Below are 25,750 nucleotides of genomic sequence, written 5' to 3'. Positions count from 1 at the left end.
GAGGAGGAGAGAGCCCGATATTTTTTTGTCCCACAACTCCAAGAATATTCTTTCTTGAGGTTGGAAAGAAATGCCAGGGAAAGATAAGGGAAATCTATAGATTCACGGGCACCTTCGGATAATCGTTGGTTGGATCTGTGCCTTAGTTCCAGAAGCTTGGCCACAGAATAGTAGAGAGCCCTGTTCGGACAGGTGTCTCCTCAGTAAAGGAAAGAATATTGGTTTAACGTGATGGCTTCAGAGAATGGCGAAGCACATATAGAAGGAATGAGTCTCTGAAATCTTCCAATCCCATATGTTTAGAGCTTTACAGCGGTAACTATAGGCCTTAGATTCTAGGAGGAAATCCTTGCAGATGTTTCATAACTGGTGGGATGATTTTTGGTAGACCAAGGCCTCCCTTTCAGTACACTGCCGTCTGCATTTTATGCCTGCTGGAACATCGCAGTAGTCTAAGTAGGAGGTTGCTAATGAATTTCAGATGCTAAAATGATTTTTAGATTGCGTGTTTCCAGGGGATATCTAATGTGGAAGGCCTTTGAGGTTAGTAACAATTTTCTGTCAGTGAGGGTGAACTCAGTCATTTATTCCAAACAGGAAGGCAAAGTCCTGTGGCACCTCATGACTAATTAGCTTTTAGGCAAAAGCCTTCTTCATGCTATGTGCGAATTGGTCCAAGAAAGTGGGGGTGGGGGATTTACACATGCACACACACTTACAGAGGGAGGAGGAAAAGAAATTAACCATGTGAGACTTAAGTAGGACAGAAATGAAAAGAATGCATCCTGATCTATGAAAGCTAAAAGACCATAATTGGGATGCATTCTTTGACTTTTCATTATCTTTGAATATTTGTGCACAATCCAGTGCCGTTCTTTCCATCCACAGTTGTTCAAAGGGGATTAATCCAGCATGTCATGCTTTTTATGTTTGTTTGTTTTTTTAATGTAAAGCCACTTTCAAAAACTTGAATTGAAAACCTGAGGGATGGTATGTATTTTTTGAATACATAAATTTTGTCAAGGAAGAGTGCTTTTAGCCAGGAGACGGTTTCTTCAGAGAGCGTGCTTTCATTCTTTGGCTTAATTAGGGGTGGGTGTGGGGACCAAAGCTGTAGTGAGGCATGTATTGGGCAACAAAAATATATGATTAGTGCATTCCTGAATGCAAAATGAACCTCTGAACTTTGTGAAGGAAGAAAGAAGAGAGAGAATTGCTAGAGTCAAAGTAGACATGGCACGGCAGACACGTGCATTTATTTATATGTCCTGTTCTTGTATAAAGGGAGAGGGAGGGGTGGGAGTTACATGAAAATAAATGGATAGGAATTAAAACATTGGCGTATTGATATTGTCAAACTGTTTTCTAGAAGTTCTCCTCAGCGGGTACAATAGGAAGCCGTTCTGGACTCCCCGGGACATTTACCTGGCCTTGACCAGGGTCAGGGCTTTTGTTGGAGGAATGAGCTTCTGGAAGAGCTACAGGCCCTGTTGGATTTGTCAGCTTTCCACAGGGCCTGTAAGATGGAGCTCTCTCACCAGGCGTATGGTTGAGGCCATGGTCAGGACCCGGAGTTACCAACAGAGGATCCCTTAGTGTTGGTTAGATCCAGGACCCTTGCTTCCAATGAGAGAGAGAGAGCTTTTGAACACAATTTGGACAGGGGCTGGGACTTAGAATTTCTGCATCACCATTTTTTAATGTTTAATGTTTTAAAGGGGATTTTTAGGGGTTATACTGGTTCTTATTGTTTTACTGTGAACCGCCGCAAGTTGGATTGAGAGTGGCGGTATACAAGTTTAAAAATAAATAAATAAATAACCCTCTTTGCCCATCAGTTTTGGGGTGAGGGTGCTGCTCCATTATAGGCCATCTGAGTCCTGTGTATTCAGGCGTTGTGTTCCATCTTTTTTACTCCTTCGAACCCTAGTAACCTGGCAATAAAGGATGATGCTTCTCAGTTCTCTGTCCCTCCTTTGGCCTCCTTCAGTCTGTCACCATGGGAAGCATCTCATTTGGCTTCAATTGAAGATATTCCTTCGTTTCCCCCTCTACTGAATTGCTAACTTTCAGGTAGCCTGGAGATTCCCCCCCCCCACCATCACAGTTGATCTCCAGATAACCAAGATCAGTTCCCCTGGAGAAAATGGCTGCTGTGAAGGTGGACTTTGTAGCATTGCACCCTGCTGAGGTCTTTCCCCTTCCCAAATCCCATCCTCACTAGGCTTCTCCAAAATTTCCAACTACATCCCAACCCATTGCCTGCAAGCATACCCCATTACCAGCTGGTTGTTTCGCTCCCCTGATTTAGAGAGAGGTCCTACCCATATTATTTTTAAAGTGAGAAGCCACTTCTGGCTTTAATGGCTTTCCTGATATCTAGCCAGTATCATTCTACAAATAGTTAAAAAACATTACTGCAAGTCCTATCCTCTGCTGCCAATAGGAACCTCTCTGTATTCACCCCCAAGTACTTAAAGAGTGTAATCCTGTCCCTTCTCAGCCTTCTCTTCTCCAAGTTTAACATTCCCATGTCCCTCATCCTTTCCTCAGGAGGTCCCTAGGCCCCAAACCATCCTCGTTGCTCTCCTCTGCGCCCTTTAAATTTTGTCCACTTCCTTTTTGAAGTGAGTCCTTCAGAACTGCTAACAGCACTCCAGGTACATCATAGGGTAGGCATAAGGATAAATAGGCATGGGTATTCTTGCCACTTCAGGTTTGACCTGCATTTTCCATGGGTTAATGGAAGCAAGACTTATTTAAAGTCTACCAAGTGAACCAGCTTTTTTCTTATTCCTGTATGGGCATCATATCCCAAAATGTTTTCTTTAATTCCCGAATGAGCTGTGTATTTATTAACAGGCTTCTTCACATGGTAAACCTCGTGGATGGAATAAGGTATGTTATTTCCCTTCCCAAGTTGATCTGCATATTTTGTCATTATGATGCATGGTGGTTGTGATTGCTGTCTCCTAGCTGTGATTTTTTTTTAAGTATTGACTGATGATTAATTCTGTGGCTCAGACAATTGCAAATGGCCTTTGCTCCAGTCACATAAATTTTGCACATCTCTAATAGCAGTGGCATACATTATAATGTGGTGTGTAGATGTGGGGTGGGGGGAGGGTCCGAGAGAAGAGTGGAAAGAAATATTGAGGTGTTCCGGAAAAGAAGGTTGCTGATCCTGATAATCAATCACTTGGATGATTCTGAAAATGCTAAGAATTGCATTGTAATGTCTTACGTTTGCACTTGTGGTTTGGGATAGGGGTACAATCAAAGCAAAGATGTCACCTAACACCAAGGGATTTTTTAAAAAGGCTTTTCTGTATGAATCAGGCCTGCCAAGGGAGCGTTTTAATTTCCAAGCTCACAGCCTTTTCAGAGTTACTCAGCCAACAAATGAATCCTTGTGGAACAGAAAAACTCCTCCATTCTCTCTGCTGAGTGCCGCTTGCAGTGCTGGTCCCTTTGGCACTTCATGTGTTAGAACTTTGAGAAACTCTCTTTTGAAGACATGCTGTTTCCTTTCACTACTGCAGTCAGCTTTGCTCTGCAAGAGTGTTGAAAATGGCCAAGGGATGCCCTGATAGATTAGAGAGAGCTACTCACAGCTTTGAAAAGCACCTGGTTACTAAAGCTGTCATTCTCCTGATAAGTATGAAGTCCCCTCTTCCCTCCTGGAACTCGGCACACTAGTTTGGTGGCTACACATATTTTGTGGCAATGAACTTGTATGCTGCATACCCTTGTTTGTTTCAGGCACATATTTTTCATACTTTGCTTCTGAGATACATGGTATAGTCAATGAGGTAAGGCAATTGGGATTTGGAATTGGCTGCAGCAAACAGCTATTTCCTCCTCCCTACCAATAAGAAAATAGGTTAGGATTTGATGAACACAATTGTGAAATTTTCAAACTCCATTTTGTGCCTGATGACATCATTTGGAGTGTTTCTGAATCCCAGCCCTAACCCATTATATTCCCCCATATACATGACCTAGCTTGTTCAAGTGGTGGTGATTGGAGCAACAGTGAGGAAGGTTAGTTATAGGGCACTCCCCCACCCACCCACACTGTGATCCCTTGAATGCTTAGTATTCCAGACCCGAACATAAGGGGCTCTGGGCAATGTAGGTTTACATTGTGCTTTAACTACTATTCCCAGAATCCCTGGTGCCTGGAACAACAACTTTCTGTATTCCAGGAAGGGAGGGAAGGAATTCTTGCCAGGCTCAAGTTTAAACTGGGCCATCTAACAGCCTCCAAGCCCATCTTGAGAGGAGAGTGCTACCTGCATACTCAGCTGCTTGGCGGGCTCTGCCAGACAGTCCCTTTAAACTGGGCTGCCCAGCAGAGCCTGTGGTGGAGGAGTGGCCTCTGGGGGCATAAAAAGAGCAGAGGGGGAAATACAAGGGGATCATTAAGTTTGAGAATTACCTTCATATTGGGAGCAAAGAAAGATGGAGAAACGCCACAAAAACACCCTCAGAGCCCTGATGAAACAGCAGCAGGAAAGAAAACTGAGCAGTAAAGGGAGGAAAATGAATGCAGAACTCAAAATGAGATGTGTGGTGAAAGCAAGGGGAAATGCAGAACAGGAGAAACACCTGAGGGACATCCACTGTGAAAGCACAGGGAAACACCAGTGCATAAAATGCTAAAGTTTATGCTGTATTCATCTGGCTCCTAGCTTCTTTCTTTGTATTTCCTTCATATTGCCATATGCTTCCTTTTTCATAAACCAAAGTAGACTAAAATACAGTGCTTTACAGTTGTAGAAAGGCTCAGTAACCACTACCTTTTGCTTACTGGAAGTGTTGTTATGCTAAAAGTCAGCTTTAGCTGGATGCAGCCAGCAAGAAGTCTAGTGTCTATTAGGAGATATCCTACACCCTGTATTTTTCATAACAGACGTTCATAAAGTCCAAAGGATTGAGTATTTCCTTTATTTCATTTGATTGGTGGGTAGGGAAGGGTAAGTTCTGGCAAAAGCTGGAAAACTGAGACCAGGATGTGACTTTCTTCTGATGACTGTCATTTCCCCCTTTGTGCAATGCTTTATTTACTGTCAGCTGTTTTGTCAAAGACGCCAAACAACTTTGATTCTGTCGAGCCAATCCCTGACTCATGTGTAGTAAACTTGCTGTGGCTGTCTGTTTGAACAGATGATAAGGTCACTGTGGTAAGCATTCCGGGGGAGCTTTCACAATCTTCCTTAGCCAGGCTACTGTACAGCATGTTCCCTTTATTGACTTCCGTAAAAAACGAATGATGACAGGGGAGCTCTCAAATAGTTTAAAGGTAAACAGGGCAGTCGTGGGATACAAGGATGTTTGGTCAGTGTGTTGCACCATAGATTTTATCTGAAAACATGGAGTAGTGGCTGTGTCTGATGTGTGTGATATTTATTATGTCTGTAGCATGATCATAAGGGGGTTGGTGAGTAATTCAGTAAAACCTTCCTTGCTGTTTTTGAACCAGATATGGTGGCCTGTTCTTTTTACGGGAGTGTACTGGTTTTTGTAACTACCCAGAAACAGATGCCAAATTGATTTGAAGGAAATGTTTTGAGAAATATTGGGTCAACCTCACTGGCTGCTCAATAAGGCCATGGATTGTGTCGAAAGAGTGCTGTTCTGTGATGTGTTCTGCTTGATTAGTGAACCCGCTGACCCGGAAGTGCATTACTTTGGAGACACATCCACGTTAGGCATGTCTGCACTGAGATCTGTTTTAGGAATGATAGGAATATTTGGGAGCACATTAACACGCTTGCTTCAGGAGCCCAGTAAACGGCATGAGAATACTAACATACTACACTCTCAGCCTAACCTACCACACAGAGTTGCTGTGAGGATAAAGCAGAGGACAGGGAAATGATGTAAACCACTTTAGGTCCCCAGTAGGGAGAAAGGTGGGATAGAAATGAAGTAGATATAAATGAAACATAATTATTGATTTACTGAAAACATGCTTGTCCCACCTTTCCACTTGCTTGGGATCCCTAAGATGGTGAACAGTTAAACACTAAAACCAATTTTGTGTGTGTGTGTGTGTGTGTGTGTGTGTGTGTGTGTAAAACAACAAATAAAACCATAAATAGGAAGGACGGTAAATTTGAGAACACCCAATCAAGCAAAAGGTCTTCACCCTCCGGTGGAAAATAGCTATAGAGTGGGGAAGGATTTCCACAGTATTGGTGATTTGATCAAGAAGGCTGTTTTTTTCAGGTGACAGGGCACCTGAGAGCAAAGTCCAAAAGATGACTGTAATGATTGGGTGGGCTCTTATGGGAATAGGGGGTCCTTGTTATGCTGTTCTCAAGTTGTATAAGGGTTTAAAAATCAATCCAGTTCCTTGGATTTGGGCCAGGAAGCAAATTGGAACTCAGTGTTGATTAAACAAGACTGGACTGATAAAGTCCTTATGATCCATTCAAGACAATATTTTGCCATTCTGTGCCAACTGTACTGTCCCGACAGTGTTCAAGGGCAGCCCCTTATCACCCCTCTTAGATGTAATCAGGACCTGTGCCGCAGTGGCAAGACCTTTTTTTAAACTCAGAAAAGGGCACAGCTGGTTTACCAGCTAATGCTGGCAAAGGGCATTCCTGGCCACCGCTACTGCTTTCATACCCAACAGGGGCCGCAGTTCTAGCAGTCTCTCCAAGCTGCAATCCTACTTCTGTAGGCAAACAGGTCAAACCCTCCACCTAACAATTAATGGACACAAGTCTGAAATCAAAAATCATAGGACTGAAAAACGTGTAGGGGAACACTTCAGCCTTCCTGGACATTGAATAAGGGATATCAAAGTAGCTGTTTTATTGCAAAGGAACTTCAAGAACAGACTAGAAAGGGAAATTGCAGTAATGCAACATTACAACACTCAAAACAATGGCATACTCTGGACTCAACAAGGACATAGATTTTTTTTGTCTCACTGTGCATGCTAACCTCGTTCAACTCTTATATCCACATTCCTTACAATCCTCTCTACTTTTTAATTTATTTTATTTGGGACAGTGTGACAGTAATGAGATGCTAGTAATATGAAATGTCATTTTGAATTTAACTCTCTGGTTTCAGGACAAGATAGTTGCCAGCACAGCTTGTCATTTGCAGGGATGTTTCCATACTTGGGTGGAGATGGATGGGGCCAGTAACAACTGGGAAAAGTGTCTGCCATTAATTACTAATGTGGACAGATTTATTTCTCCAATGTTTTTGTGAACTACAACTGAACTCTAAAGCAGTGGTCCCCAACCTTTATTAGGCTGGGGACCGGCAGGGCATCGGGCTGCGCCTGCGGGGACCGCGCCCACGCATCGGGCCGCGCCCGCAGATCGAGCCGCGCCCGCGAGCCACGCCCGCTGATCGGGCCGCACCCGCGGGCCGCGCCCGCGGATCGGGCCACACCCGCGGGCCGTGCGGGCGCGGCCCGGCCCTGATTCCCTCTCCCTGCCATCCCACAGTAAGAAGCTTCCCGGGCCGCAAGCGTGCGGCCTGGGAAGTTTTTTACTGCGGGGAGAGGGAGCCGCGGCCCGGCGCCATGGCCTTTGCGGCCCGGCGCCAGGCCGCGGCCCGCAGGTTGGGGACCACTGCTCTAAAGGACTGAAGAGCTGTTTTAGCAAAGAATTATCATATGGCTTAATTTGGATATTATGACACAGTTTATTAATTTACCACAATTTGCTTTTGTCTTATATCTCCACATTTATGATGGTTGTTCATTTAGTCTGAGGAAGAGCGCATGCACTCGAAAGGTCACGCCTTGAATAAATCTTTGTTGGTCTTAACGGACTCTATTTTTGTTATGCTACATCTTCAAGGAAAGTGCTACCCCATCCAGAATGGGGGACATCTAGGTCAGGCCTTCCACCTATCAGTGGCAGCTCTTTAGTCTCTACATGAAGTAGACATGACTCTGCCCAATTGTCCATGGAAGACCACTGGGAGCCCTGTGAAAGAAAGAATACGAGCATAATAATAATAATAATAATAATAGCTTTTTGTACCCCAATTTTTACCAGTCAAAGAAGTCTCAAAGTGGCTTACAATTGCCTGCCTTTCCTCTCCCACTACAGACACTCTGTGAGGTAGGTAGAGCTGTGAGAGAACAGTGACTGGCCCAAGGTCACCAAGCTGGCTGCATGTGGAAGAATGGAGAATCAAACCCAGTTCTCAAGATTAGAGGCTGCTGCTCTTAACCACCAAGCTGGCTCTCAATAGCTGCAACTTAAAAAAAATGTTGCCTGGATGTATAAAAATGAAACAGAAGTCCAGCAGCCCCTGAATGACTAACAATAATTATTCCAGTATGAGCACTCATGAATGATAATTAACTTCTTCAGATCCCTTTGGACGTACGTGGTTGTCACAGGCAGAGTTTTCAGGAGCAAAAGAGTTGTGGTCTTCTGGTGTGTCCATGTAAGACTGACCTTTAATTCACACATGGGTCTGAAATTAAAAAATGATACTTCATCTGAAAACCCTGTTTCTAAAGAGTGACCTCTGACTGCCCCCCCCCCCGGGTTGGTAAATAGTGGGGCCTTTCTAGAAAGACCCATCTTGTGTTTTTGAGAATTACTGCTTTGGGAATGGCAAAGTTCCGTTCCACATCACCAATATTTTCCTTTCTCTTCCTCTGTCTAGTACTGTCAGTCATATTCAATGCAAATCATACTTCCTCGTAAACATTCCCATCTAACAAGCATGTGAGTCTCAGCACTTGTTGAAGATGAGGCTCTTTGATTGCCAATGCTGTATCAACAGCTGTGGGAAGCCTTCCTGTCCAGAAGTATGCTCAGAGCAGTACCATCTGGGCCTGAGGGTGGCTGAGATGTTGAAGCATTTCTTGATCATCAGTGATAAAATATTTATGTGAACAACAGTAACACCACCATATTTTAGCATCTGTGCAGTACAAATCATCTATGGATTCCATAAGATACACAGCAAATTGCAATAGTCCTTTGGCAAACACATTCCCAGATTCTTCATTTCATTTTCTCCCAAAATAATGTGACCTGGCTATAATGATCTGTTTTCTAATTGCTCTATGTTGTACTATCTTTGAAACCAATTTTGGAAACTTCAATTGGTCCAAAATATGGTGGCCAGGCTACCATCAGGGGTTAATTACAGGGTCTGTATTAGTCCTGTGCTGAAAGGTCTGCACTGGTTACCAATCTGTTTCTGGGCACAATTCAGAGCACTAGTTCTTACATTTAAGGGCCTAAATGTCTGGGATAGGGACTGACTCCATCCCTGTTATCCAGCCCACCAGTTAAGACAGCCTTTCTCAACTTTTTTATCATTGAGAAACCCCTGAAATATTTTTCAGGCTTCAAGAACCCCCAGAAGTGGTGCAGTCTTGCAGAATATGGTTGGAAGCATAGCTGTGTACACGCCCACCTGGGGCCCTTCCCCTTCCCACCCCCTCCAAGGGTATCATTGGCCATTGTGGGGGGAGGGGTCAGGTCGACATGAGTATATATAATCATATCACTTGCTTTCACAAAACCCTGGATGAGAAAGCCTGAGTTATGATATACATTTCAAGCCCTTCTCTCTGTGCTGTCTTCAGAGATGAAGCAAGTACTAACTAGGTACCAACTGTGATGTCACTTTCTCTTTGGAGTACCCCCCCCCCTTTGGTTGCCAGCTCTGGGCTGGGAAATCCTGGAGATTATGAGGGTAGAAACTGGGGAAGGTGGGTTTTGGGGAGGGACTTCAGCAGAGAACATCCTCTAAAGCAGTCATTTTTTCTGTAGAAAGTGATCTTGTTCAGCTGGAGATCGATTTTAATAGTGCACCTCCAAGTGCATCTCGATTTTGGCAACCCTAACTCTCCCCGTTGAGGCTTTTTTGACATTTAGTTTACCACCTTCTTCTAGCTGCCAGACCAAACCAAATCTTTTTACCAAGGCTTTTAATCAGGGGTTTTCTTGACTTTTTAAATGGTCTTCTGCTTTATGGATTAGTTTTTGTGATCCTTGTGTCCAATGGTTTGTTTTTAATATTGTGATGTAGTTTTAACTGTAAGCTGTCTTGACAAGGAGGCAGCCCAGAAACAGAGTTAATAATTTTTGATCACTGACAGGAGTTGGGTTCAGCATACAGGTAAGTAAATAACCTAAGGTTACCCAGAGTGAGTGGGAGGAATGTTCAGGGCAGTCCGTCAGTGCTTTTTACATATGCATGGGCGTAGTGGCCCAGTTTGCCAAAGTCAGTATGTAGTAGCCATATTGATCCACTGAAAATTTCAAAAACAAAAGTGGTGTAAAAGTAGTTTGTATTAGAATAGCACCACCAGAAAAAGATCACAAAACAGAGTACAGAATTGGATGTTCGGTATAAATCATGAAAATGGAGAAACAGAGGGAGGAAAAAAGTCACTTCAAAGAATGGTAGCAAAGTTTATCTTGTGTTCAGTCTGTATTTCCATTTAAGTATACTTTTGTGGCATCTTTTTCAAATGATAATTTAAAATGGCTCTCTGTGGGGATGTTCTCAGAGTCAATCTGCCTATCAATTTTCCAATCTTGAAAGCAGAAGTATTTGATTAGTGTATTTAAAGCAATAAAGATGTCTACGGTGCTACCACAGTGATTGATAGTAATTATAAGTCTTTATGTGGCTCTTCCAGTTTGGCCACTTCCTGTGCAGATTGCAATTTTATTGTTTAAAATAATGCTCTGTAGTCCACAGACTAGGTCATAAATTGTGCACTATCTTTATTGATTTGGGTCCAGTGGTAGAATCTCAATAGCCTTCATTATCTTTGCTCCAAGAAGTCAGTGACTTCCATCGTGAGCAAGTAATAGATTTACAAAGGCCAGCTGAAGACTGGCTGGGAGCACATCAGAGGTTATCTTGATAGTGCTTCTGGTGTATTAGAATAAGCAGAAACATTAGGCAGGCACTTGCGGATAACTGATGATTTTCATTGGTGTCTTTCTTTCACAACACTGCTGTCTGGGGGAACTTCTTCAGTTGAATAGGTCAAAACACAGTGTTAGCAGCTCAAAGGCTGGGGCTGGTCTTGACTTAATACAAGAACATAAAAGAGACAATACTGAGGAAATTCTGTTAAACAGATTTGGCACCCCTACTTTTAAAATAAGCATATTACTTGAAATGTATGTTCTCAGTCTGGAATTTTTTATTGGCTTGATAGTGGTGCAAATTTCTTTTACTCTTTCCTTCATGGCAAGTTTCACAGGAAAACTGCAAAACTCTTGCAGAGAATAAAGTGCCAAGATCTTTAGGGTAGATTTAGAGAGCAATCCTAAAAAGCTTTACTCTGAAGTCAGGATCATGTTATTCATTTACACGGTCCCTGGAGCATGTCTTTAGGATTGCAATCTCTGTTGTTTTTCAGAAGCAGAAATTTCATGCAGCACAGATAATTCAGTGGTAGGTGCTGTGTACACATAGACAGTTCTTGGAGAAAGAAATTATTGTAGTCCAGTTGAATATACTGACCTTGGAAACAGAATAAATGCACAGACTCGTTAAAAACTAACGAGTACAAGCAAAAAAAAAGGAGAGCAACACAACCCTGCATGAGAAAGGTAACCAAAAAGGTTGAAACAAAAACCAAGTAAAATATAACTATGTATATAGTGCAAATGCACACAATATAATATATAATTAATCACAAGTGCTAAAATATCATTTAAAAACAATAATCCTATGGTTACGCATAAAGACAAATGTCTAAGCGGGTTAAAAGGTACATAATGTCTTCAATATATGCAAAACCCAATGCCAAACGTATTTCGGCAATAAGCCTTTCTCAGTGCTATAATTCAAACTGAGCACTCTATTAGTTTAAAAAAGATACGAATAAAACTGATCATACACAGAATGGACCTGAAATGAAAGGTGGAGATATATACCATCTTGTGTACTGAAGGGATAGGGGTGAAGGGGAGAGTGGGGCAGACAGAAGCTTGGTGTGAATCTCATCATATGCCTTTGAGGTGTGATTCTCTGTGCAAGGAGCTGGAATGGATTAGGTTGTTAAACAAAACATGGATATCAGGACCATTTCCACACAAGGAATCTGCCCCTGGACAGCCTCTGGTTGCTGGCTGATTTTAGAGACCCCTCCACATGACATTGCATGCATCCCAAGGCTGTCCAGGGACTGGCTTGTGTTTTGCCCAGATTTGCCTCGGGAGGAGGGGAATCACAAAAAAAGGATTTGTCACTTTTTATTTCACATCCCATTCGTGAGAAACTTGAAGCATTCACTTTTTGAGGGGGAGTGGTGTGATAGTCTCTGCACCCTCCCCTCTCCATTTCCTGCTCTGAGTAATTAAAAATATATTTGGTGCGGTCCGCTACATTGTCAAAGGTAAGATAAAATCTTCTGCAAAGTGTCCACAGTCTTTTTGGGATCAGGCAGACAAAACACAGCCCCTTTTTTGTTTTCTGGAAGTGGGCAATGAGCTGGGAAAGAGGTGGGGCAGGTCATCTAGCTGCCTTCTCCTGTTCATGAAGGGGTCTGAACACTTTGTTGTTAAGACAATCATTTACACAAAATGTGTTTTTGGGCTTCAGTTACCTGACCAGCCTTCTCACAATTCAGACAGGCAAAAACAGTCCCATTTGTGTTTTGTGGAGGAGGGAAATGAGCTGGAAAAGAGGTGGGGGGAGGGTGATTGAGCAGCCTTCTGATCATACAGGGTTCTGAACACTTTGTTTTTAAGCAATTTACACAAAATGACTTTTTGGACTCCAGGGACCATGTTCATCATCTCAGAAATCCACCCAGAATCAAATAAAGTCCAAAAGAACACGAATCTCAAAAAAAAGGGCTGGGATGCTGTATCATTCTGGTAGTTCTCCATAGCAATGCAGCAGTGTGGATTTTTGTTTTAAAAAATTCTCCATAGCAATGCAGTTCCTTTTTAAAAAATAATAATTCCGGGGCTCAGGGAGGGGGGGAAGAAAGTTTCAATCCACGAGAGAACTGCTGTACTGTGATTGGTGGCTTGCTGTGATTGACAAGACAAGGAGCAGAGGGAGAAGTATGGCTTGTTTTCCCTTGCAGAGGGAAAATGCAAGAGGGGTCTCCCGTGAGGAGGGCTGCAAATGCGAGGTATACTATCACATGCTTGCATGCGGGAGGCCACACATGTTTTACCCCTCAGTGCGGAAATGGTCCAAAGGTTCTGGCCTTTGTCATGAGGTTCAGGTAAACAAAAGTCTCATTAAGTAGGATGAACAGCAATTAATTGTGGAAGAAGTGGTCTGAAGCACTGAAGAAAATTAACTGATATCGGTAAAAGGTTCTACAATGTTGCAACATGTTAAGAAGGCTCCAAGTTCTAAAAAGTGGGTTGAGCTGTTAGAAATTATAGTAAGAAACCCAAGTGTCTCTTTGAGCCAGGGTGAGAGGTAGCATTTTGTTTCTTAATGAGTTCTAATTCAGCATTTTTGCATTATATATTCCCTTTGAATTTTTTTGGGTTTTTTTGTAGAACAGTCACTTACACATCTGTAGTAGTATGTGCAGGAAAATTAAAACATACCTTCACTGGTTCCTGAAATTTTGTCAGATTTATATTTATCACTCCTCTCATGTAGGAATCAACATGTTTGTTCAGTATAGGTAGTAGAATGGCTTTGTTGGCACATGATGTCATATATTAAATTGGATGATGTGCCAGTGGATGTGCCCACAATGGTGTAGCTGATATTATTAAGTCCCATATTACTATTATTTCAATGTGGAGACAAAAGTGGAATCAAAGTCTTTGTATGATTTTGATTCTTGATTCTGAATCTCTCTTGGCTGTTCCATTCTTTTAGGTGATAAGCTTTTTTATCTTTAAGTCTGTAAGCAAGGAAAGGATTCCTACACAAGGCTTGTAAAATAGAATTATTCTTATCCAGGATTGGCTATAGGTTGCTAATGATGCCTTGAAGCAGTTTAAATTGTGACTGTAGGTACCAACCAGTCGTGTTCTGTTGTTACTTTCTTTGAACTTGTCTTTTACCAGTCTGGCTCTGTGAGCCATACTCACTTTATTGACATGAACTTTTACTGTGAGATTACTGTAATCCAAACCATGTTTTTGTGACTCCTCCAGATGCGAGTCCCTGTCTGAGGAATCGGAACAAATCTCACAATGCTTGTCTATGGGTTACTTTATATTTTCTAAATGGTGGCTGGAAGCATTCAGGAATATTTAGCAGTCAAAGAGTTTTTGATATATGTGGCCATTAGAAAGTTTCATGGTAAAGGAAATATACCTGTTGTGATGGCAGGTTCATGGTGCGATTTATATTGGGATGAAAATAGTTAAAAGTACTGATGGAAACTCTTGAGAGCATCCTTCCCTTGTCATCAATGAATCTCATATACAAGACAGAGGTGTTAATGGGCAGGAGCTTAAGAAGTGTTGCTCTAAGTCATCCATGAAAATGTTGGCAGACTGTGATGCCAATGGATGGGCCAATAATCTGATGGTATAAACTGTTATTATATTCAAAGTTCATCTTCTCTCTTCTAATGCAGCCCCCCATAGGGACTGTGCTTGTACAGGCCAGCCATGGATGTTTTGTTTCTAGCTCAACACTTTTGAAGTTGGCATATTCATGGGAATTCCCAACAAACATGTCATGTACTCTGACAACAGCATTCCTCTTCCCTCAGGTCCATTTTGCCACCACCAGGATAGGAACCATTTCTAGTTCTTGAGCTTTATGTAGTAAAATTTGCCTTTATCTCCTTTTCAGATATGCTCAGAGGCACAAGGGTGTTGATCCAGACAGAAAACATAGCTACGATGTATTATTTCAACAACCAAGGTCAACTGAATATAATTTGTTAGTCACTGAACTGGACCTGCAAGCAAGAAAAGAAGCAGAGGTGGGGAAGGCGATTTTCTTCAGGCTCAATTCCAGCAAGTGATTCACTTTGTCTCCTCTTGTGAATACCCTCATTTTAGAGTTTTGAGCTAGAAACAAAATGTCCATGGCCAGCCTGTGTGAGTGCAGTCCCTTTGTGTGTCTCTACATTGATGAACAACAGTTACAGGTAAGTGCAACTCTGTTTAGTTATAGTTGAGAGTAAAAGACAGTTTTGCTCTGGCATTATCTGGGATAATGGTCCTTGATGGTTTATAGGTCATTTTTATGGAGGATGTTGGTATATAGACACTCAAACATTCATGGGATGCTAACACGGAATTTTCTGGGAGGGTGAAACTACTCAGGTTTCCTTAGGAAGTCAGTTGTGTCCTGTAATTAACTTGGGGAGCTGATAATACAAAGTCTGAGGATGGAAGCTGTGTAACTAGACACCCCTTACTGATAACTGTAATATGATCCCTAGTTACTTTTGGGTTGGAGAGTGTGGCACTTAAGCCAAATTTTTCCTTGGGCATGCATTCATCACTTATTGCTTGTCCGGAGACAAAGCATAGTAGTGGCAAGAGAACTAGCTTGTGGTAGACTTCTGGGTCTAAAAAGTGGGGCTTTGAGAGGGGTGAGTTAGAAGACTGGAGATAAATGTCCCTGTGAGAGTCATGAGGAATGTGGTGGGCCCACAGAGTTTCTTCTTGAAAAACAAATTCAGAAGGGTGGCCATGTTGGTGTGAGGCAACAGAACAATGTTTGCCTTCTTCTTCATAGTGACCCTGGAATTCCTTGGGTGTCTCCCATCTAAATTATAACGTAGCCTCCGAGAACTGATGGGTTTTGGGATAGCCTGTTCTTGATTCTCCATTAAAAAAAATAGTCTTGTGAATAGTATGATGGAAAGGACTGCAGATGTAAACAGCCATCCCTTGGATGGCATCACCACTACCCTCAGTATCTTTTGTTCGCTCCCATCCATCCTTTGCAGGTCCTTGAGGATTCCAGCATAAAATGAAATGTTATTCTATATGAATATTAATATGTACAGTCCCGCAGTCTCAAGAACTTCCAAAACATTCCGATAACCAAGCATTTAGATAAGCCTTTGTGATATTTACATAGGATTATGTTGCTATTATGACTAATTTACAAAGCACATTCTTAGTATGCCATGTGGTTTACGGCCCTTATCTGCTCCTTCCCTACAGCAGCCTTATGAAGGAGATCATTATTATTCCTGTTTTTACAGATGGGGTTTGAGAGATAGCGCCTTGCCCAAAGCCACCCAGGGAGTCTATTGCTGAACTAAGATTTAAAATTGAGTTTCCCAGGTTCATTTTCCAGGCTCAGTCCACTAGATTATGCTGACAGGCCTGGGGGCACGAAATGAATTCTGATTATTAGTTCTGAAAACCTGACGCTGAGGTTTGTGGTTCAGGAAGCTGCATCATATTCTAACGCGCTTGCTTGGACTCTTCGGCTCCCACCGTTCTTCTATTTTTAATGGCTTAAATATTGATCGGGCAAGCCGGGATTGTTTGTCTGCCTTATTAGTGCTTTCTCCTATTTGTGCTGTTTTGGATATCCCATAGAGGATTAGACGCTGGTTCGGTATCCACATATGTAAAGGAGAAATATATGGGCCAGGCAGTGTAAGAGTAAAGAAAGACAATTTCCCCCTCTTCATCCTCCTCCCCTGCTTTTCATGCCCAGGGCAAGAGTGTGTATAACTTATATCCAGCCCAGAATTCCATAGATAATTATATCAGAGCATTCTTGGATGATGGCTGTTAACAGAGGAATGCAGCTTTTGCTCAAGAGTCATGCAGCATGTATGTAAGACCAGTTTGCTTGCCCCGGTCTTGCATACTAGCGCCTTACCAAAGTTGCCTTCTTGCATGACCAAGGTAATTTTGGCAAAGTACTCAGGAGTGCTACTTCTGGGAGAAAGGATTTGCTTATTTCTGATTTATTTATTACTTAGATGAGATTAGAGTTATATGACTGCCCTTCCCGATAAGCCGGCTCGGGGTGTTTAACAACATAAAATTGGATACCAGTAGCATTAAAACAATTAACAGTAATTAATTACACCACCTGAAAACAATTTAAAAGGCCTCATTCCCTTCCGTTACTGCACCAATATTTAAGGCCGTTGCCTGTAGTTATTTCATGATTAGTCCAGGGGAGAGCTCATCGCAGAAATGGGGCCTCAACCAAATGCCTTGCAGGCCCTTCGAAACTGAGCCAGCTCTTGAAGGACCTGACACATGGCCTGCTGCTCTGCTGCTTCCGCAAGTACGATCTTCTGATATTACTGCTCCTACGAGATGCTAAAGGCCTAATTTATCCCTAATTGGTAACTTATGAACCTATCCCTATGAAACAGCGTAGATGCTATCTGTGAAAACTGGATTGGTTGTACTCCACTGTCTCAGCATTAAACAGAATTAGCTTGGCACAAACTGCAAGCAGTGATTTGCTCTGTGCAAACATTTGAGAACAGGTGTCTATTTTGTATAGGCTGTGTGCTGCGAACTAGAAATGAGTTTACTTCACCGTAGCATCTATACAGTCTGCATGTTCACTCCAAATCTGGCACTCGGCGTTCTCTGGCTAACAACTTGTCGAAACTCATCTAGTGCTCCCAATATACTTGTTTAGCCCTGCCTGAAAATCTGGCTTTCCCTTCCCACCCACAGAGCTAAATTTCTCATCCATGTAAGCATCCAGTATCTCCTTTGGCTGATGGTGCCTGACCCGAAGAAGCTTCATATGGCCGAGAGTTAATCTGTTGTGCTTCTCTTGCCAAAGTGCTACAGTAATGAGAGAAGCAATAGATCTCCATCTCACAAAACCATTTCAAGTACAGGAGATGCCCAGTAGACTAGAGGATAGCTACCTTATTTGTTGCTTTGTTACAATAACCTATCTAGATAAGGGCTCTCCCTCTTGCTCTCAATTATATAGTTATTCCAAATTTTGCATTATCATTATAACCTTGATCCCTACTAAGCCCCTCCATGTGACGTTGTAGCAGGAGACTTTCTTGCTGCTAAGACTTTGAAACTGGGTGCAAATTAACCTTGTTCCCCTGCATTGTCTGAGGCTAGCCAGACCTGCTGGCTTGAAACTGAACCCTGGATGGCTCTACCCCACCAGACTCACCCTATGACCCTGACACTGTAACACAGACTCAATTTACACAATCAAAATCTATTGTGCAGCCAAAGACTATATATCGATCTTTGAGTTCATTTTTTCTAGATAATTCAAGATTATATTCAGCTGCACTCATTTAGATCTTGAAAATGACAAAAATGTGGTTTGGATGTTTGTGTTTTTGTTTTTTGTTTTGGCTAAACTTTGACATTATTTTGTATAAATTGCAATTTAGAAAACCAGTCCACAGATACAAGAGATCTGTATTTTCTCTATTTGTTGGATTTATTTATCTATCTATCTATCTATCTATCTATCTATCTATCTATCTATCTATCTATCTATCTATCTATCTATCTATCTATCTATCTATCTATCTATCTATCTATCTATCTATCTATCATCTATCTATCTATCTATCTATCTATCTATCTATCTATCTATCTATCTATCTATCTATCTATTTATTTATCATACTTATATACCGCCCTCCCCGGAGTATATCCTACTTTTTGACTATCAGATTTTCAGATTGGCCCATAACATTTTAAAAACCTGATATTAGCACCACCATTCCAATCCATTAATTCTATACTGTTCTATCTTGCATTTTATTCCTTTGGAGTTATTGGAGTGCAGTTTGCATGCTGGTGAATACTACTTCCCTGTTCTAGACATCTGTAACTTCCTGGGGCCAGTTTGATAAGTAAGTAATTAATAGGAAAACTAGGAGTTTCATTAAGAGGTGATGTGGAAGTTTCCTTTGGTTATTCATGAAATTGGGGTCATTGTGGGTGGGGAGGTTGTTGTGAGTTTCTACATTGTGCAGGGGGTTGGACTAGATGACTTCCAACTTTATGATTCATAAAGAATCCCCTTATGAATCCATATTTACTGAATCTAGGGCTGTTTCTTATTCCTCAATCCATAGGGAGAGCTCATAGACTGAGGTGAAACAAATAGCCCAGTAAGTGGCCACTTCTAAGATTCTGTCATAACTGATTACTGGCTTGATTGAACATTACCCAGTATCCAGGACTCTACTCCGTATCGACCAGAGAGTAAGCATTTCGGACCACTGATTAGTAGAGACTTAATAATATTATAGTATAGACTGAGGCTAGACTTTGTGGGTTAAATCCAAAAGTACCACAAGCAGCTTACAGAACCAGTCATTCCTGCTTCCTGAAATTCTGCTCAGGGGGACAATCAAGGGACTCTCATGAGAAAGATTGGAAGTCTGCCGTGAGAAATGGGAATTGGCAAACATTACAGTTCCTGTTTCTTCTGCCAATGTGACATATGACAAAAGTGGAAGGGATCCTTTGGATGCTACCCTGTGTGCATCTGGGCCATTTATGCCAAGTGCCTGGCCACATGTTGCTCTCACAGTGTCTTAAAACTCACTGGCACTTGTGAATGTGCAAAGGGACACTTGTGTATTTTCTCAGTTGCTGCCCTCTTGTGGAAGAGCCTCTTGTGGCGCAGAGTGGTAAGGCAGCTGTCTGAAAGCTTTGCTCATGAGGTTGGGAGTTCAATCCCAGCAGCCGGCTCAAGGTTGACTCAGCCTTCCATCCTTCCGAGGTCGGTAAAATGAGTACCCAGCTTGCTGGGGGGTAAACAGTCATGACTGGGGAAGGCACTGGCAAACCACCCCGTATTGAGTCTGCCAAGAAAACGCTGGAGGGCGTCACCCCAAGGGTCAGACATGACTCGGTGCTTGCACAGGGGATACCTTTACCTTTACCTTACACTAGATGCTTCTGTCTTGTTGAAAATGTATAGTAATGGTTTTTACAGTTTGTCTCTGAGTGTTGTGTGGGCCGAAAGGCCTGGCACTATCCATTATGCACAGCGCCGGCTCGCCTCAGCCCCTGCCACCGTCCGGCGTATCCAGGAAGCTGCGGAAGTTCCCGCATTTGCATAACGCGGGCCTTCCGTAGCCCTGGCCTGGGAAACGTCTACGCTGGCGGCATCAGCGGTGAGCATTATCGGGGATTTTCCCCGAAGCACTGCTGCTGCCAGCGCGGGCGTTCTGCCCCATGCATAATGGGTCTCATAGAGTTGTTTGTAGAGTGGTGTTCCTAGATATTACATATCTTAGAAGGTGGGGTTCCAAAAAGAAACTCCAGTATTTGATGGGGCTACACCTAACAGATTTCCCTTGACCACCCAGCTATACTTCATAATTGGTTTTAGATAAGAGTGCATTATTTAATATTATTGACCACAGAGGAATACCCAGTAGGGTTGAAATGCGTTTGGGCTGTTCATGTGCAGTTAGATCTGTATAGTTTTTATATAGTTTTTCCTTTGTTTTTAACCTAATATTGGTACACTTTAATGCATAATTCCTCACTTTGTTAAGGTTGGGTTTTTGTTCCCTTTTTGGTTTTGCCAGATCCATTGCCTCATCAGATCTATATTTCAAAATTTTACAACAGTTATCGTTGTTCCTCTGGATTAAGTGACAGCATGAAAACGAGGTGTTGGCTAAAGGATACAAGTATACCAGGATTGAATTTGTGCGCACATATGCACTCCAGATTCAGACCATCATAAAACTGATTAGTTATTTAATTTTAATTGATTGTTCTGGCCTTTTCAGACTTATGATGGAACTGAATATAATAGTGTACAATCAAAGTGGCAGAACGGGCCTGGACTTGCCTAAAGGCCCTATTCCACCCTGCCCACTGTAAGGATCTCCCAACACCTGGAGATATCTCTCTCAATCAATCCATCAATCCATCAATCAATCAATCAGTCTTTCTGCTACCACCTGATTTTTTTTTTAATAGAATTGCTTACTGAGTGGGTCATGCTGCCCACTATCTAAGGCAGGGTATACAATCAATGATACAGAAAATAGATTAGAAAATATAGGATAATGTAAGACACAGCCAACTTAAGGTGACTCCATAGGATTTTCAAGACAAGAGACATTCCAACGTGGTTTGCCATTGCCTGCCTCTAGTAGGGACCCTCATGCAGCTGGGAAACATCTGCTGTTCGTGGAGTTAGGCCTACAACTCACAAGCCAGATGTAAGACTGAGAACAAGATATTCATTCATCAATCGATAGCCAGCCAGCTGCCCACCCGCCCAGAACGGGTTACATCATAAGACAATACAATACATTATAAAGCATACATTAATAAGTTTAAAACTCTAAAACAGTTAACTGAAGCTCAGTCATCATTTGACGTATGTATGTACAGAGCTGATTGTCTGGTGGGCCTCTCCCTCAAGAGAGGAAACAGCGAAAGATATAGTACCAGCAAGGGAGACCCATATTATGTTTTCTGTGTGTGCTGGCCTCAACTATAGGCCTGGCAGAAAAGCTCCGTCTTACAGACCCTGTGGAACTGTGGTATTTCCGTCAGGGCCCTGATGTTCTCCAGGAGGTCATTTCACCAGGCAAGGGTTTGGTTGAGGCCAGCCACACTTTTTTGGAGCTGTGGATCACAAGTCGGTTGGCCATGGCTGATTGAAGCATTTTCCAGGGGATATATAGAGATAGGCAGTCCATCAGATGTTTTACTCTTGCTGCTATCTCGTAAAGGAGATGTACCCAACCCATCATTGCATTGGTCGGTTCAGTGGACTGAGTCCATGGAAAGTTCTCCAAAGTCAGCTGAATTGTTTATGCTTTCTTTACCAATAAAGTTTTCATGGTAATTGTTGATGATTATGTGGTTAGTTTGTTTTACAATAATATGCAGTTCTTAATATGCCAGTCTCACAGCAAGAAAAATAAAAATAAAAAAAGAACTGGATGTTTTGCCTATAAACGTTCTCAATTTTTAGCCCCTTTACCCCCCTGGATTCAGCTTTTGTTTGTTACAGTTCAGCCCATTCCCACTTGTAACACTTGGATGGCTGCCATGCGCTATTTGTTTACAGTAATAGGGATGGAAAATCTTGCTTCCTGACTGCACTCCCAAAGTCTAAGGTGAAGTGTCTGGCAGGTGTGGAAAAAAAAACACACATAGTTCTTGCATTTGAGCTGGAGTAATGTGTTTTCCTGTAAGGCCCCCCAGTCTTATGCCGGCAAAGAAAAATTGGACTGATGCCCAAAGCAAAATGTTAACACTTTGCTAGGTTGCGGTCTGCTTAGATGGCTAATCTCATGCATCTACCATCAGAGCTTGGTCCTGTTTACTTCATTTAATTTTTCATTGCACATTTTCCTACAGGCACAGTCAGATTCCACCAAGCAACTAGAAGGTTGTACAGGATCAGAGTGAGCATCAGACCTGTTTGCCAATGAGAATCCTTCTGTTTCAGGTTTGTAACATACTTTTTGATTGTGTGTATACCTATGTTTAAGGAAATGGCTGATATTTTAGGATTGGTTAGGGATCCTTTTCCATGAGAGCCTAAGCACATGGTAATGTGGGGACGATCCCAATGTGCATGTCCAGGAAAGACATTTTTCTATTACTAAGTACCCCCCTCCATGCATCTGAAGGTTTCCCCCCCTATCCAAAAGCTGTTCACTGTTACCCTCTTTGACTGCTTTCACATGCGATGCATAATTCACTTACAATGAACTTTAACGTAGAGCGCTGCAAACAATCGCTAAAGTGCATTGAAAGTGCATTCTCCAATGTGTGTGAAAGCAGCTTTTGTATGAGTTCTTCCAATTATTCTTTGGATGGCTTAACTCTATTTAGAAGATTCTTCAAAGAAATTCTTGTTTTGTGCCGCCTGCTATGTATTTTGAATATTTGTAGTATAGCTCTGAGAAATAAGGGTTTATCCATAATCTCGCAGTCAAAATCAGCCCCATGGTATAAACCAATTAAAAAAGATAATTCTAGTAAATATAGCAGCACACAATCTGAGGGCCATTCCGCACCCAGTAAAAAAAGTGAATGCCATATTTTTGGCATTTTGCGCGACATCGTGAACATCCAGTGTTATATCTGCAAATCGGCAGCTACATCCTCCATTTTAAAGCGCTTGAAAGGGAATTGCATAAAACTGATTACCTCTGCATTTAGCGTGAGCAGGATGAGAGTAGCCAGCAAGCCACAAGCAAAAGACACATGCATTACCAAAGTAGCGAGATCTCCAGCTTCAGTGCCTGCCCTTGAGCCCACCTCCCTCTCTCTTTACCCGGAACGGGGCTTTCTTTCTTTTCTTTAACTGCCTGGGGCCACAAATAGGCGTACAAAGTGAGAAAAAATTACTTAACTGCTTCAAGGCTCAGGATTCCAAGAGGGGTGGCAGTAAAAAGAAAAGCCCTATACATCTATGATGCCTAGATGCATAGGCATTTAAACTGGGAACTTTTATTTTTTTTAAATTAGCTGGCATCGCGTTCCCTTTAAAAGAGGGAGAACGGTGATTGGCCGCCTGTCTTGATTGACAGGCAGAAGAGAGGAGTGTATATAGCACGTTCCCCTCTTCTGCCATTTCAAGCAGGCGTATGGAGTAGCAAGATGTGCAAGAGGGAGGCAGAAGGACCAGCAGGTGAGGGCAGTGCAGTCATAGTTATTGTTTGGTTCCCAGGAAACTTCTGAGGTGCCACCCTGGGTATTGTCTTCATTCCAGACATATCCATCACATGCCTTCTGATTTCTTTATCATAAACAAGGAATCACATCAAATACATTGTTTTAGGGGTTTTAGGGCACATCGCCCATAGCCCAAGGATACAATTTCTCAAGTAGAGCACCCAGCACCAGTATGCGTTCCTGGGTGCCAAGCATACACTGCCTGCTTGCGTGTAGGATACTTCTTTTTCCTTCTCCAAGACACATCTTGTTGATGTGTCCATGTTGTGACATTAACTGTAGTCTCCTCCTATTACACCGAGCAGCACAGAGATGTTTCCTGGTCATAACTTTGTTTCACCTGAGCACTCAAACACTAATAAGAAAGACAAGTATAATTTGAGTTGGTCAGAGTTTATACAAAGAGATGAGCTGTGCTGTTGCTTGGTCCTTCTAATGGATGTCTGTGAGCCACTCCCTTAGTATAGGGCTTAGAGCTTGACGTTTTCTGCTTTAATCTAATTGTTTCGACAACTGAACTCTAAGCAAACTTACATTGACGGGACTTTGCTGATGCAAGTGTCTTACTCTGTTTTGTGTATTGATAAGGAAGCTGGGAGAGGAAAATAAACAACCAAAGATGTGTACAACCAAAGAGGTGGCTTTCAGTAAGTCTGAAGCCACTAAATAGCCCTTGGCTCACTGCACCAAAGGTAGGGATGTTTGTTTTGCTTTACTGGCCAACATCCAACACGGGTCATTGCCAGAGTTGTGTGTAATTCTTGGGTTTCTATATATGTAAGAGCTGACAAATGTTTGTTTTGGTTTCAGTCCATAGGCTTTACACCCCTGAGTTTCACTTTGAGGTTTCATGTTGAGTGAAAAATAAAGAGTTCTGTTTGGTTTGGGGTTAAAACCTCAAGTAACCACAGCCGTGTCTCTAGAGTCTTCAGGAAAAGGAGAAGGTTCACTGGAAAGGGCTACATCAGCTGTGCTTTGTGAGCATTTCAAAGGAGCATTGGGTGAGTAGTAACTAAAACCTTTTCCCCTGAGATCCACTATGGCAGGTAGTAGTGTACCTAGCTTATTTGGTACCAAGGACAGATAATTTTTTAACATCCCCTCCTGTTTTTTGTTGGGGGAATTTATGGACATTAAATCACAGCTGACTTATGGTGACCCCATAGGGTTTTCAAGGCAAGAGACATTTGGAGGGGGTCTACTATTGCCTTTCTCGATGTTGGCCCCACTTAGCTTCTGAGATCTGATGAGGCCTAGGCTGGGGCTATCCTGGTCAGGGCCCTTCCCTATACAACAAATTTATTTTCAGATATAATAATGGAATAAAATTAATAATAATACTGGTGAGAAAAGAAAGGCAACAGTGAATATTTTATTTAACTTTGTATCTATAATCACAGCAGTAAAAAAAATTAAATTCCAACATACTGTTCCATCACAAGAGTCAGCGTGGTAAATGGTTAAAGTGTTGGACTGAGATATAGGAAAACCAGGTCCAACTCTCCACTCAGGCCATGGAAGTTTATTGGGTGATCTCGAGTCAGTCAATCTACTCTCAGTCTAGCCCTGACCTGGATAACCCCAAGATAATCAGATCTCATCAGATCTCAAAAGCTAAGCAGGGCCAACATGGAGACCTCCAAATGTCTGTTGCCTTGAAAACTCAACATGGTTGCCGTAAGTCAGCTGGGAGTTGATGGAAAAAGACAACCCCCCCCCCCCCCAACAACCTCACACCACGTGTTCTCAGCAAGCGTTTTGCAGGGCTTCTGTTGCCTAATTTTAAGTCTAAGAGCTGACTACACCAAACATCTGCAATACTTTTTTGAGTGATAGAAGCCTTTGTACTAACTTATACTTACTAACACTAGCCAAAGAATAACAAAATAATGATCACAGACTTTACCAGACTGGATATTAAGAAACACTACCTCCCAAAGAAGGTACCTGTATATGCCATTGGTTCCAAAAGACTAGAGTCAAACCAGAGAATCTCTGCAGTAGAAACTGAAGTGGGATATTTTTGAAAGCCCAGCAAAACCAGTGACATGTACAGGGTACCCAACAGTACCACGGCAATCACAGAGTGTTTAGCAGAACCCAGTACCATTGTGGCAGTGCCAGCTGATATCAGGCACATAATCACAGTCCAAGCAAAGGTGGAGTGTTGGAAGCCCAGC

At 42.3% G+C, this 25,750-nt stretch overlaps 1 long non-coding RNA gene across 40 annotated transcripts in view; it reads left to right on the top strand.

Annotated features, from left to right (window-relative positions):
* Positions 1-25,750, top strand: part of LOC143845043 (uncharacterized) — a 622,217-nt gene that overhangs the window by 374,277 nt on the left and 222,190 nt on the right. For 30 of the 40 annotated variants that reach the window (XR_013234233.1, XR_013234236.1, XR_013234235.1 and 27 more), the window contains 2 exons: positions 14,761-18,751; positions 22,245-24,571. This is a non-coding gene — a long non-coding RNA (uncharacterized LOC143845043). The remainder of the gene's footprint in view (positions 1-14,760; positions 18,752-22,244; positions 24,572-25,750) is intronic. The other 10 variants (XR_013234252.1, XR_013234250.1, XR_013234257.1 and 7 more) reach the window with 9 other exon arrangements.

Source organism: Paroedura picta, chromosome 9, assembly GCF_049243985.1.
Source record: "Paroedura picta isolate Pp20150507F chromosome 9, Ppicta_v3.0, whole genome shotgun sequence".
Taxonomy (NCBI): Eukaryota; Metazoa; Chordata; class Lepidosauria; order Squamata; family Gekkonidae; genus Paroedura; species Paroedura picta.
Note: the sequence above shows the minus strand (reverse complement) of the source record. Positions and strands in the feature narration are given on the sequence as shown.